The sequence below is a fragment of the Oxyura jamaicensis genome, chromosome 5 (genome assembly GCF_011077185.1).
Source record: "Oxyura jamaicensis isolate SHBP4307 breed ruddy duck chromosome 5, BPBGC_Ojam_1.0, whole genome shotgun sequence".
Taxonomy (NCBI): domain Eukaryota; kingdom Metazoa; phylum Chordata; class Aves; order Anseriformes; family Anatidae; genus Oxyura; species Oxyura jamaicensis.
In genome coordinates this window covers 15,764,226-15,776,384 of record NC_048897.1, presented here as the reverse complement: position 1 = coordinate 15,776,384, position 12,159 = coordinate 15,764,226, and the positions used below count along the sequence as shown (strand labels likewise).

The 12,159-nt window shown below is 33.0% G+C and overlaps 1 protein-coding gene and 1 long non-coding RNA gene across 5 annotated transcripts in view; both read left to right on the top strand.

The window, feature by feature from the left end:
• Nucleotides 1-12,159, top strand: part of FMN1 (formin 1) — a 191,366-nt gene that overhangs the window by 146,788 nt on the left and 32,419 nt on the right. The window lies entirely within an intron of this gene.
• LOC118167465 lies at nucleotides 4,748-8,153 on the top strand. The gene is made up of 2 exons (XR_004751147.1): nucleotides 4,748-4,994; nucleotides 5,761-8,153. It is a non-coding gene; the product is annotated as an uncharacterized LOC118167465 (long non-coding RNA).

Genomic DNA, 12,159 nt, shown 5'->3' with positions numbered 1-12,159 from the left:
GAATTTTTGATTGTACTTAGTTTCTACAAGAAATTGTTCCACAGGTTGAGCTAGCAACAGAGAATACAAAGCATAAATGATTTGATTAAGGCTACACAGAAAAATAACTCAGAACATGAGTATCTCAGTGTCCTAGTCACTGCTGTATTCATGCGGTTACTTATTTTGCTTTCTAACTATATTGACGTGTGTTTTGCTGTAGCAGGTAATTATTCTGAACTAAAGGGATTTGAATTTTGATCTTTTAGATAACTTGCTATCAGTTTTTTATGATTTACTGATTCTTCCTCAACAGTCAGTGGACCAAAAATTAATTTTGTAGTTTTATTTTTAAAATCGTCCTTAGTATTTAAAACAAAAATAAAACACAAAACACTGACTTCATGTGTTGTACTAGCAATTTTCTGCTTCTTTCTTTGCTCATCTTTTAACATCGGATGGCTTTTTCCTCTGTCATAGGCATGGTGATGATACCTAGTAAATTTGCTGTTTCAGTTGTTTCATTGCCTCTTTCTTTCACTGTCAATAAGTCAAACCATTAGAATCAGCTGTTTGTCAACATAATTGATTGGCTGTAAATGTTCAGCCATGAACACTTCCAGATCTACTGTGAGTACGCATCAGTAAAAGCAACAAAATCTGCTAAAGGTGAGCAGCCACTCTAGTACCTATGCTTATTATGCAAGCTTTTTTATAGCAAATAATAATTTCTGGTAGGCTAAATGAGGCTCTATTAGGCTTTAATTTCAGTCACTTTTACCTGAATGAGTTTTAGCTTGACATTAAGAGTCACAACTTGGAAATATCCTCTGTGCAGCTCTTATAGTCTGTGCCTGAGATTTGTTGACAATTCCTATTTGCTCTTTTCATACAAATTGTGATAAGTAGTGAAAATCAGTGTGTCCTGCCTCTATATATAAAACTATATAAGATAGCACAAGCATGCACTTATAAAAATAGACAAATGTCAGTAAAGAGACAGAAGAAATCAGTCTCAAAAGTTTCAGAGTTCAACAGTACGCATGGAGAATCACGCTGTTTTGTCTGTCTCTCCATGTTTTCCATTGATGTCTTTGTTATACTTGCCCTCAGTTTGTACTCATTTTCATTAGAGTTTACAGCTCCAGACTCTGTCCTTCAGTCACCTACTTGGACTGAATCTTTGTAATTGGTGGGTGGTACTTGGTGTGGTATTAGAAAGGAAATCCTATAAAACTGTGTACTGAAGATATGTAAAAATAATACAGACAACCATCTTGATTTATGGTATTGAAATAGGTATTGGACAAATTTCAAGAAGTTCAGAGGTTGAGTTCAGATAAGTGTCTTGAAACTCAGCTGCTTCTCCGAAATTAGGAGTTAACTGATAATACTGAGCATCCGTTAAGCATCTGCTTTCAGTTTTGTTTGTTTAAAAAAGAGTTGTGGCTGGTTTAAGCAAATGTATGAAAAAATTGTCTGTTATCTTACTGCCAGCTCACAGCAAGTATCCAAAGCTCAGATGCTTTTCTGAAACTTCTGGCTTGAAAATAGGGCTGGAACACAAAGACACTCAGGTTTTTCTCGGATGCACAATTTCCCATAATTTCTTCTCAAAGCTAAATGGGAAATACCGTAGGGAAAAGAAAAAAAAAAAAAAAAAAAAGCAACAGATTGATTTGCTTTAACAGAGCTGTTTACATTTCCTAATTACAATTAATACTAATTAAACCTAATACTTGCTGTGTTGTAATAAAAAAACAGAGTGTTATGGAGACTGACATTCTAAAATGCTGGAGGGGATAAACTGTACTTCTGCTGATGATGTCAGTGCTGTTTTGTGTAACTGGATGTAACATAGCCTAGTGCCTTCAACAGAGAATTAGGTGCCAGAACCTTTAGGTTCTATTCCCAGTTTAGTTACTTGACATGTTATGCTAGAAGAGGTTGTTAATCTCTTTTTCAGAGAGCCTCACTTTTCTAGTACACAGAGTGTAAAATAATGATTCTTGCTCTTTTTTGTAGTGAAGGATAATCTTTATCAAGTGTTGTGTGATTCCCACAAGAAAGACACCGTGTTTAAACTGTGTTAATACCTCATTAGCTGTATTTGATATTCCCATGCTATTTTAAAAGGACTTAAATTACTCTAAAAGTGGAAATAATCATTAACATATTTTTATCCATACAATTCAATCTATTAGCTTTCCTACAATATAGAGACTTAAGAATTACAATAAATTACTATACACTTACTGTATTTCCAGTGGAATTACTGCATGCTGTTTTCAGAAATACATTCACAGTATCTTCCATTTAAATTGCCATGATTTGCAAAAATAATACTGAAATCTTGATAGTAGTAGTTGGTTTGGAATACTCATTAATTTATGAAATTTGTACTCATAACTGATTAAAAAAAAAAAAAAATTGTGACCAAAAATCATCAAAATCATTAGCTATATGTGAGAAAGATGTAAAATAACTCTGTTTTGAAAAGGAGAAAATAAAAGGTTTGGTTACTACTGCTATGAAATTCACTAGAAAGGGTGCTGGCCATCAGCCATTGTTGTTACTTATGCATGACACTTTTTATTCTCTTCCTGCATTCTCTCAAGTATAATACGAGCCAGGAAATAGATGACATATAGGAGCGGGCAACTAGCTTTAACAAAATCTATTTTTCATTTTACCCTTTGACTATCTCATATTGTTTGTCCATTGTCGTAAATATGTAAATGCATAACACATTCATCCAGGATCTTGCAAAATCTGGTCAAATTCCCCTTCATTGGTTCCAGGTCAGAAAGCATGTAAGAACTCTGATCTGGGCCGCATATCCTCCCTTGTATTCTGGAATGTGCAAATCAAAAAGTCTTTAGTCTTAGTTGCAGTTAGCATAGGAAGTGCATAGCTGCCTCTTTTCATTTCTCCAAGAATAAAGCATCTTCCTGATGGAGACTGTGCTATTACAGGAATTCATTTAGTTTACAACAGAGTCTGGGAAGCAAGTAGTCTGATGTCAAGACAGAACAGTTTCTGAAAACCATTATTAGTGGGAAGGAACACTATTTAGGAAAGGCACAAGATACGCTGAAGTGCCCAAGGTAACAAACACGATGGAGAAAGAGGGATTTGTTAAATGGAGTAGATCTATTGAGATCAATCCCATGGTATAAGAAGTTGTCCTGTGTTAAGAATTTTAGCCTGGCACTTGGAAGTAACATTGGTTAAGTTCATTGCTTTGCTACAATTGCTGTTCATCTATATTATACTACACAAAAGATGAATACTGTTTAGTCATGGCGCTGTACAATAGAAAAATAGAGTCATAGACCAAGTGAGTCACTGCAGCACTACATCAGGAGGTAGGTAGTACATTTTTCAGGCAAGGTTAGCAACCACATGGAAAATGTCAGTAAATCTGATTTTTACTGCTAAGTGATTTCTTAATAATATTAGCCAGGCTGCAGTAGCTACCTGGGCATGCATCCAATCTGTTGTGCTTTTTAATGTATTTCTGCTGCAGAACAGGAGCTTTGATCCACATCTCCTGATTTGCCTGTTTAAATGCACCATAGAGGATTGTTGAGGTAATCCAGTGGGAATGAAAATAAGAAATAAATTCTGTTAAGGCTAGCCCCCCTTCATTTGTATGTTAACTACTTTCCACTTTATATTATTCTTGGGGGAATAATAACTGAGAAATTAAGAAATATCATGAAAAAACAGTATTGAAGTGCACTGGCCAGAAACTCTGATCAGAACTCCTCTATTCTTTGACATGAGAATGAGGAGGATAAATAGGGGTGCTTGTCTGTTTCTGTAACAGACCTGGCTGCCAAAACAGGCAGATACTTCCTGACCCTTTCAAATATCTGAAGCAGTATCATGTGAATTGCTTGATCTGGGTCGCTGCAACTACATAAAGAATTGTTACTTCCTTTCTGGTGCATATCTCTCGTGTTTGTGATTTATTCTTTAGCTACTAGCAGCTGTTGTATTAATGCAAGGTAAGCATCCTTCCTTTCTTAGTTTATAGCCCCTGTACATATCTTGATTTGTAAGATGATGATAATATAATTTCTTAAATTAAGGAAAAAAAAAAAAAAAAAGTCTTTCCACTCAAAACTCTATTACTTTTCAATCAAAGCAGCATGTAAAATAGGATGTTAACATAAGAATACTCCAAGAGAGTATTATCAATACCATTTTCACAATACAGTATTTCACGTTTCTCTTTTACTGTTAACAGGGCGTACCTTTATAAATTTTAATACAGTCAAAAATTAGGAAGAAATTTACATTGCCATTTATTTCCTTTAATAATCTGACAACATTACATTTTAAAACAGATGTAGAAATTATGTTTTAAGTTCTTATTCATAGTAGTTTGGTAGATCTTTCCTGTAATGACTTCCCAAAATGTCCAAAACCCCTGAAAAATATAAAAATATATAAAATAAACTTCTTGCTTCTCTACAACAAAAATATAGCCTTTCTCCCCAAGACATAAAACCACAGAAACAAAGTTAACATGAAGTTATGAAGTTAACAAAGTTAACATCTGAAGTTAACAAAGTTAACATCTTAGAAAAAAATATTCTAAAACAGTATATGAAACTAAGACACATACTTGTTTTTCACTAGTGTTGTATTCCTTTACCTTAACCAACATATTGAGTTATGACACTTGCGTTTCATTTTCTTTGTAAAGCTCTTGAACCTTTTAATGCTGAATTAGCATTAAAAGCAAAATTATCAAGCAAAAAAAAAAAAAAAAAGTTAAGCAAAAAAATCAATTCTTAAGGAACACTGGATTTCAGTCACAACTGCCTTTTAATTTATGGTGTATAAACAACCGCAGAAGAGCAATAGCACTTACAAGCATCTTATAGTTTCCCTGATTTTCTGGTACCTGAAATTATAAAGCTGCTTTTGTCAAACAAATACCATATCTTTGTAAAGATCACCAGTTCGACAAGGCATCAGGCTCTCTTGCAGAATCTGTGACTGTCCACTCTGTGTATCGAATAGCGATTCTTCCTTTCACTAATAAACTGTACAAATATGAAGACTTTCAGCTTCACGGCTGTATTTTCTGTTCGACTTATCATAACTCTTTTTCCCCTTCATTTGTTTTCTCTGAGATGTTTTATTATCTCCTCCACACATATGCAGTTCTCACATTAAACAGTGTGGGAGGATATTTATGTCCAGTGTCAAACATGAAAAATATGTCATACTTCCTTGCAGTGATAATGTTTGCTTATAACTTTTCATCCTTCCCAGCAATGACATTACAGACCCTGCAAAGTTTGTGTTTAGATGTGGAACATTGTTTTATATGCCAGCAGCAGAATTACTTTAATCTTTCAAACTGTTTGTGACAGTCGTAACTGTTTTCATCACTCAAAGATCATTGTATTTAAACAGATGAAAGAGTGATTTACATAAATTGGCATGAGCCTGCAAAGCACAGATCCTTATTGCTGTGGTACTCTGAGATTTTAGAGTTGGACAATAGCCTCAGTCCGTAAGACACCAAATAAGGTGTCCTGGAATGTGATTGCATCCATATGCCTCTAACAAATGCAATATTGACAGTGAGCTGATTCAAAGAAGAAGAATTTCCTCTGAAATTAGCGTTTCCTCCTACACTACCAAAAGAATTACCAGCATCAAAGTCCTGAAAATTGATGTTAATTAAAAATATGACTTCACAGGAAACTTTCGATTGATTATTTTTGAGACAGTTTTACATCAGACTGCTACAATCAGTTTCACTATAATCATAACTTACTTTAAAATTGGAGGGCTAAACTCCATTGCAGTGTGTAATATGTAATTTAGAAGTGTTTATAATAACAAGTACAGTATCATCCTCTCCTAGAAGACAAGGAAAGAATCTCTCAGAGAAAACAGTTCCTTCCAGATCCTTTTCAGTTTAATTATGTGTTACACTGAATTACTGCGCATGCCACAGTCATTAGCACTTCATCATAGAGGAGGATTTCCTATTAATTACAATTGAGTGGCATGATGAATGTTAGTATTAATACCCTTGATTTAATACAAAAAACTGTGATGTATGTGATTGTTATAAAATGTATACCTAGAATCACTGATTCATTCACATAATTGTTATCAGCTTGTCTGGAATCTAATATTTTAAATTCTCATCAAATGCCTTATTTTCAATTCAATTAGTGTAGATTTCTTCCAGTGCTCGTATCATAGGCATATAGGTAAACCAAATCTCAGGTTATATTTTACTTTTCCATGGACTCTTCTAGTCCAGCTGCTTTCTTCTTTACTATATTCTAATGAATTTCCTGCATGATTTCATATCTTTTTGTGTCATTATTCTCTGCACTGCAGTGTCACTCCATTAGCATGCAGTTTATCTCAATTTGTTCTGCTATTTACATTCTTGTCTTATCCTATTTGTGCTGGTATTGAAAGTCAGTGAATTAATATAACTTAAATCGCTGTGAAAGCTTTCCTTGGTGGGAAATACAGATACTTACTGATAAATTATTTTAGATTATATATCCTACTTAAGCAGTTTACTCATAGATGGAAGAAATTACTATGAGGAAAAGAGCAGAGTCAATAAATGGAAAGGATAGGATAGAAGACATTAATGCATTTATTTAAATAATGAAAGGCCCAAACACTCTCAAAAGCCAATAATACTCACTGGTATCCTTCACCTTATGTTTGCCCCATATCCTCTTTCATTTTACACCATGGATTAAGCTTTTGGATTAAGCTTGAAAATACCCTTCCCTGCTACCATAACACAAACTAATTAAGACAATAACATGCTTAATATGATATGCACTTATGTAGAATTGCTCTGTCGACTTTTGTAGTTTTAGTATGTTGATCATTTTTCTCAATCATGTTTCATACCTTTGCAAACACATCAATATCCTGTTTTAATGCTTTTGCATGATTAATACAAATACTCGTGGCTGAAAATTTCAGCAGGAAATTGCAGCTCTCTGGATTAGAATCTCTTCTGGTGTAAACTGTGTTTTTCTTTGTTAAGCAATGATAACAGGTAACATCTGTAGGCCAGACATGAAATAGATGTCAGAACGAGGCTTCTTTCTAAGACAAAATGACAAATTAATTGGACACCCAAACTTGTTAAGCAGGGTTTAGCAAGACCGTTTGTTTTGAGAACAAAATTAATAGTCTCCATGTTCATAAGCAATTCTCAGAAATTTGAAGCTAGTTGAAAGACAAAGTACCAGATTACTATTAAACTATCAAAATTGGAGAATGAAGGAGTAAAAACATATGAATGATACAGCGTTTTAAGATTAGAACTGAAATAGAAGACAGACTTCTAATAAATGCAAGAAAAGTCTGATTTTAGAAGGTCACTTCTTTGCAACTTCTATTGTAATTATCTTTGTGCCTAAATACTTCGGGTGCCAGGGCAAAATATTTAGAAATGTATCATTGCAATTTCACTGCCTTTGTCCTGTGAAGAGCAGTTACAGTGCTGCTTTGTGGACATCTTAGCCAAGGTGGAGAAATCAGTAGTCTTGTTTTTTTCTTAATATATGAACTGATTGAAACAGCTCTGCTATCATGACATATACAATTTTATAAGTTTGTTTTTCTTTGTCCTAATGGAGAAACAAATGAAGAGAAATTAAGTTCATTATGACTGGGTTATTACATCAGGATGAGTTTAGATACAGATAATATTTTTGTGTCAGTTATCATTCCCAGAAATAGTTTTTTGTCTATTACTAGTTAAGATTGTAGCTGAAGTTTCATTTGACTACCATTTTGGTTCAGCTATCAACTATTAACCCCTTCTTCTTGTAGAAAATTGCTATTATCTCATTTTCTTATGATTTATTTCTATGATATATTTATTTCTTATGATATATTTCTATTGTTCTGTCTGTCTTTTGCATCAACCTACTATTATTATTGTGTAAAAGCAACCTGTAAGAGACAGAATGTACCTAATAAACAGTAAGGTAATAATAAAGGCCTAGAGGTACACCTAAAAGAAAGTCTGCAAAGGGCTGAGCAGCTGCCCTCACATTTGCTGGTCCTGTTATGTAATATTCATTTCCTTTTACATGAGGATGAACATGAACAATGCAGAAATGTTTACATACACTCTGAGGTAAAAAAAAAAATAAATTAAAAAAAATACAGCCAGCATAGAGATCAACAGAAAATAAACAAGCTTAAAAATAGATCAGGTAGATTTAAAAATAATTCTTGTTATTTTCCCATTCTTAAATTAAGCATACACAAGAATTTTTCTCTTGTATACTGTTCTCATTTCTCTCATCATGTTAAGTGCTTTCTAGGAGTACATAAAATGGCCCAACTGGTGTGTCATGCATACTTTACTTTTCCCTTCATCCTTTCCCCATAAGGAGAATAGTACATTTTTTTGTTCAGATGTTCTTTTTTTTAGTATATATTCTTATTTAGTATATATTTATTTAGTGTATATTCGATATATTATATTATGTTTATCATAAAGAAGGCAAGTTCAGCAATATATATGCCTTGTACTGGGAAGCAGGTTGTTGTTTCTTGTAAAAACATCAATTTAAAAGAATCCTAACAAAGGAATCTTTAAAATCAGAAGCCTAAAGTACGCTATTTACTGCTGTGTTTTATTTGTGGCAAGAAAGAGAAATATGTCAAGTCTAAATTTGCTTCCTTTTTTTACATTTTGTTTCAAATTACAGGTCTTTAATAGCTAGCTGAATTTTACCACTTAAATCTAAGATGTAGAATAACCTTGAGTTAAAAGCAAGAATTAAATCCATTGGTAGTATGGCATCATTTGATATATCTTTATGATCTTGAAATGGAAATTACTACTTTTTTGTTTAGAAAATCATTTAGCTTATGTACATACATTTTACACAAATACTTATGATTATAGTATTTTTAACCATCTATCAAAAGTATTTGTGTAGAATGAATGTAGTCCAACAGAGTTATTTTTTTCTATTGACATGTTCTTTAAGTAGAAGTTAAATTAGATATACATGAATTTTCACAAACCATAGGTGATTTAAACAGAATTTCTGTATTTTGTGCTTGTGATGTTTGGTTAAATTGTACCGATTCATATTTCCCAAGGTAAAGCTTAGGATTTCTTACTAAATATGAATCTTTTTAAACAGGAAGGTTGTTAATTAAAAATTCCAAGTTTTATTGAAATGTCTCTCTCTTATATATATGTTGTATAACATATACAACTTCTTTTTTTCTTGAACCAGATCTTGTTAGATGTTCTCCAAATTGTTTTGATTCAAATACGATGAAGACTAAAACACCAAACTTCAAAGACCAAGTTGCATCAGGTTTAGTGATGTTATGTGTATTTATGTGGAGAGGCTTGCTCTCTGTATAGAGCAGAGTGTAGAATATACCTTTGTATAATTTTACCCACCATACCTAACCTGTATTTTTATAAGAAATTTTCAAAATGAGGAATGTTCATTGAGCACATTCCAATTCACTGAAATGCTGTTACAGAAGCTAAAAATATATTAATAGGTAATTAAACCTTAATATTTCACTTATTTTTAAATATGAATATCTGATATCAATGCCTAGATTACCTATTTGATTTACCCTCAAATGTAGTCAATAATCAATTTGGGCTTGAAGTTCCCTGCCCCCATCCTGTCTATGTGGCTGAATAAAAAAGGGAAGGTGACCATCATACTTCCAAGCAGCACATTTTTAGAAGGTTAGAATGATTAAATTCATTCTCAATAATGTAGTTTTTCTGTTCATGCTTTTTATTGACAGTCTTTGTTGCTTAAAGAGCCTTCATTGCTTTTTTTTTTTTATTATTTAAACAAAAACGTAGCAAAGAAACAGATGTGTCCCATATAAAATATGCAATAAATCTTGTCTCACAAATTCTTTTCTCTGAACTTTCTGACAGAAACTGTCAAATATCCACTTTAATTCTAGTATAAAATGTTCACTTTGTGTCATGGCGCCAACCACCATATGCTGGAATAAAGTCAGTAACCAGCAATAAAAAAGGCAACATACACACCTTTGAAACAGTACAAGCAATCAACAGTGAGAAAGGTCTATATAAATCTATGGAGAATTAATCTCAGCTTTGCCACTATCCTGCTGTGCATTTACAATGAGACTTTGCTCCTGACCACCAGAAGTACCTTACTCTGCAGAAGGAGTGTATCCTAATGAGGGGAAAATGTATGGAAAACAAAGCAGCAGCTTTTAACCCCCCTACCCCCATCCTTCGGATCACCTAGAGGAGCATGTCCTAGTGTGTTCAAACGTGTGGGGCCACTACACGCATTGCTGTACTTTAGCTGATCATGTGAAACCAATCTTTAGTGAGCTCAATCAGCAGAAATTAATTTAGCTTCATAAATCATTGTTATCATTACACAGGAGGAGGCAATGCTATGGCTTTTCTCTCCTGAAAGCTTTCAGTCCACAAATTTCACAATCTTTTTTGAAATTAGTTTAATTCTCTTTATATAATTACTCATTCTTTACCCAGCAGATTAGCTGTTGGTTCACTGCCTAATTAACTTTTTTACTTTTTTTTTTTTTTTTATCCCTCTCATGTTTTTGAGAAGACCTGTTTCCTGTTGGTTTAAACAATCATTCTACATGTATTTTAAAATATCATCCTTGTTATAAAAATTTGCTGATCCTAAAAGTTTTTATTTCTGCTTACAGTACGAGATTGTAGTTACAGAAAAGCTAGATATTTAGTTTTCCCAAACACAGAACAGATTGGATTTAACCTTCTTTAGTTTGAAAGGATTAGAACTAATTTTCCAGTTCTGTAAACTGTTTAGATACATTTAGTCATCTCAAAGAGTAATCTGCAAAATCGCATTTGGAATTACAGTACTACACAAGAATTTATTAAATAGAAATTGGAATTAGTATATATTTTCAGAGTTTTAAAAGGCTTTAAAAGCTATTTCTTCTCTAATACCACAAGTATGGGAGAAAGAGAAATTAATGGTTTAATTGCACCTTAACAGAACACAGTCTCAAATAATGTAATTGGAATAAATTGAAAAATGTAGTGCTAATTCTTGCTTTCTAATTAATAACTGCAGAACATAGGAAAGTAGGACTAATGATAATTCTAATTTTAATGAAACAGTGAACTTTTTCTATACAAGCTAACTAAAAAAAAGCTTTAATTTTAAAATCTACTCTCACAGAATACAGTAAAAGTGTTGAGCTAAGAAAAATACATTTTAAGAAATGTAGGGCTTTAATAAATAGACATAAAATGTTTTATTTTCGTAGCTGGTTATAACATTCTGGTAAAATGACCTTCAACACTTTTTCTGAGAAATTTATAGACAGCATTATCACTTTTAAAAGAAAACATAATTTCCTAGTTTTTTATTACCTATGATAATAAACACTTCCTTGAATGTGTTGCTTGAGTGTGTTCTGCTGGTGCTGCGTGCCTCTGTATGTGTACCAATATCTGCAATTTGTGAAGCTTTGGTAACATTAAAAATACTGAACATTTTATAATGTTTAACAATTTCTGTGCACTTAGTGTTAATTAATTAGTCCTTGCCAGTACCTAAGGTACAGTTTGGTAAATAATATTCCTGATTGCTCATTGGGAAACTTGTTTGTTAAGCAACTTTCCAAGATTGCACAGAGACTCTTTGTATGACAGAAACAGTTGTACATTTTCATCATTGCATGTGGGTTTCTTAGTTAAAAATAATTTTTGTACCACTGCAAAGGAAAATAAACTTGTAAGGACTGGTTCAAGGAAGCATGATTAAGACCTCATGGCAGCAAGTGTTCTGAAGATTGTTTTGAAAGGGTTTAAGATGTCTATACCAGTATTTAAACTGTCCAAAAAATATGCATAGCCAAATCCTATGTTAAAAACGTGACATTTACTAATTTAGAGAAGAGGTAAAGGAAACAAGGCATATGTGATCACACTGCCTGTTGTTTGTTCCTTTGCCAATAATTTTTAATGGACTGGCCAATTTTGACCAAACGTGACAGAGTTAGAGGTCCTAAGATATTAAGCTTCTAAAATCTCAATAAAAATACGTGGCTAAATAGAGAAGAGTGACCCTATTAGCCTTCCAGGGAGAGAAAGGCTGTATCATGAACTCAACCCTTAAT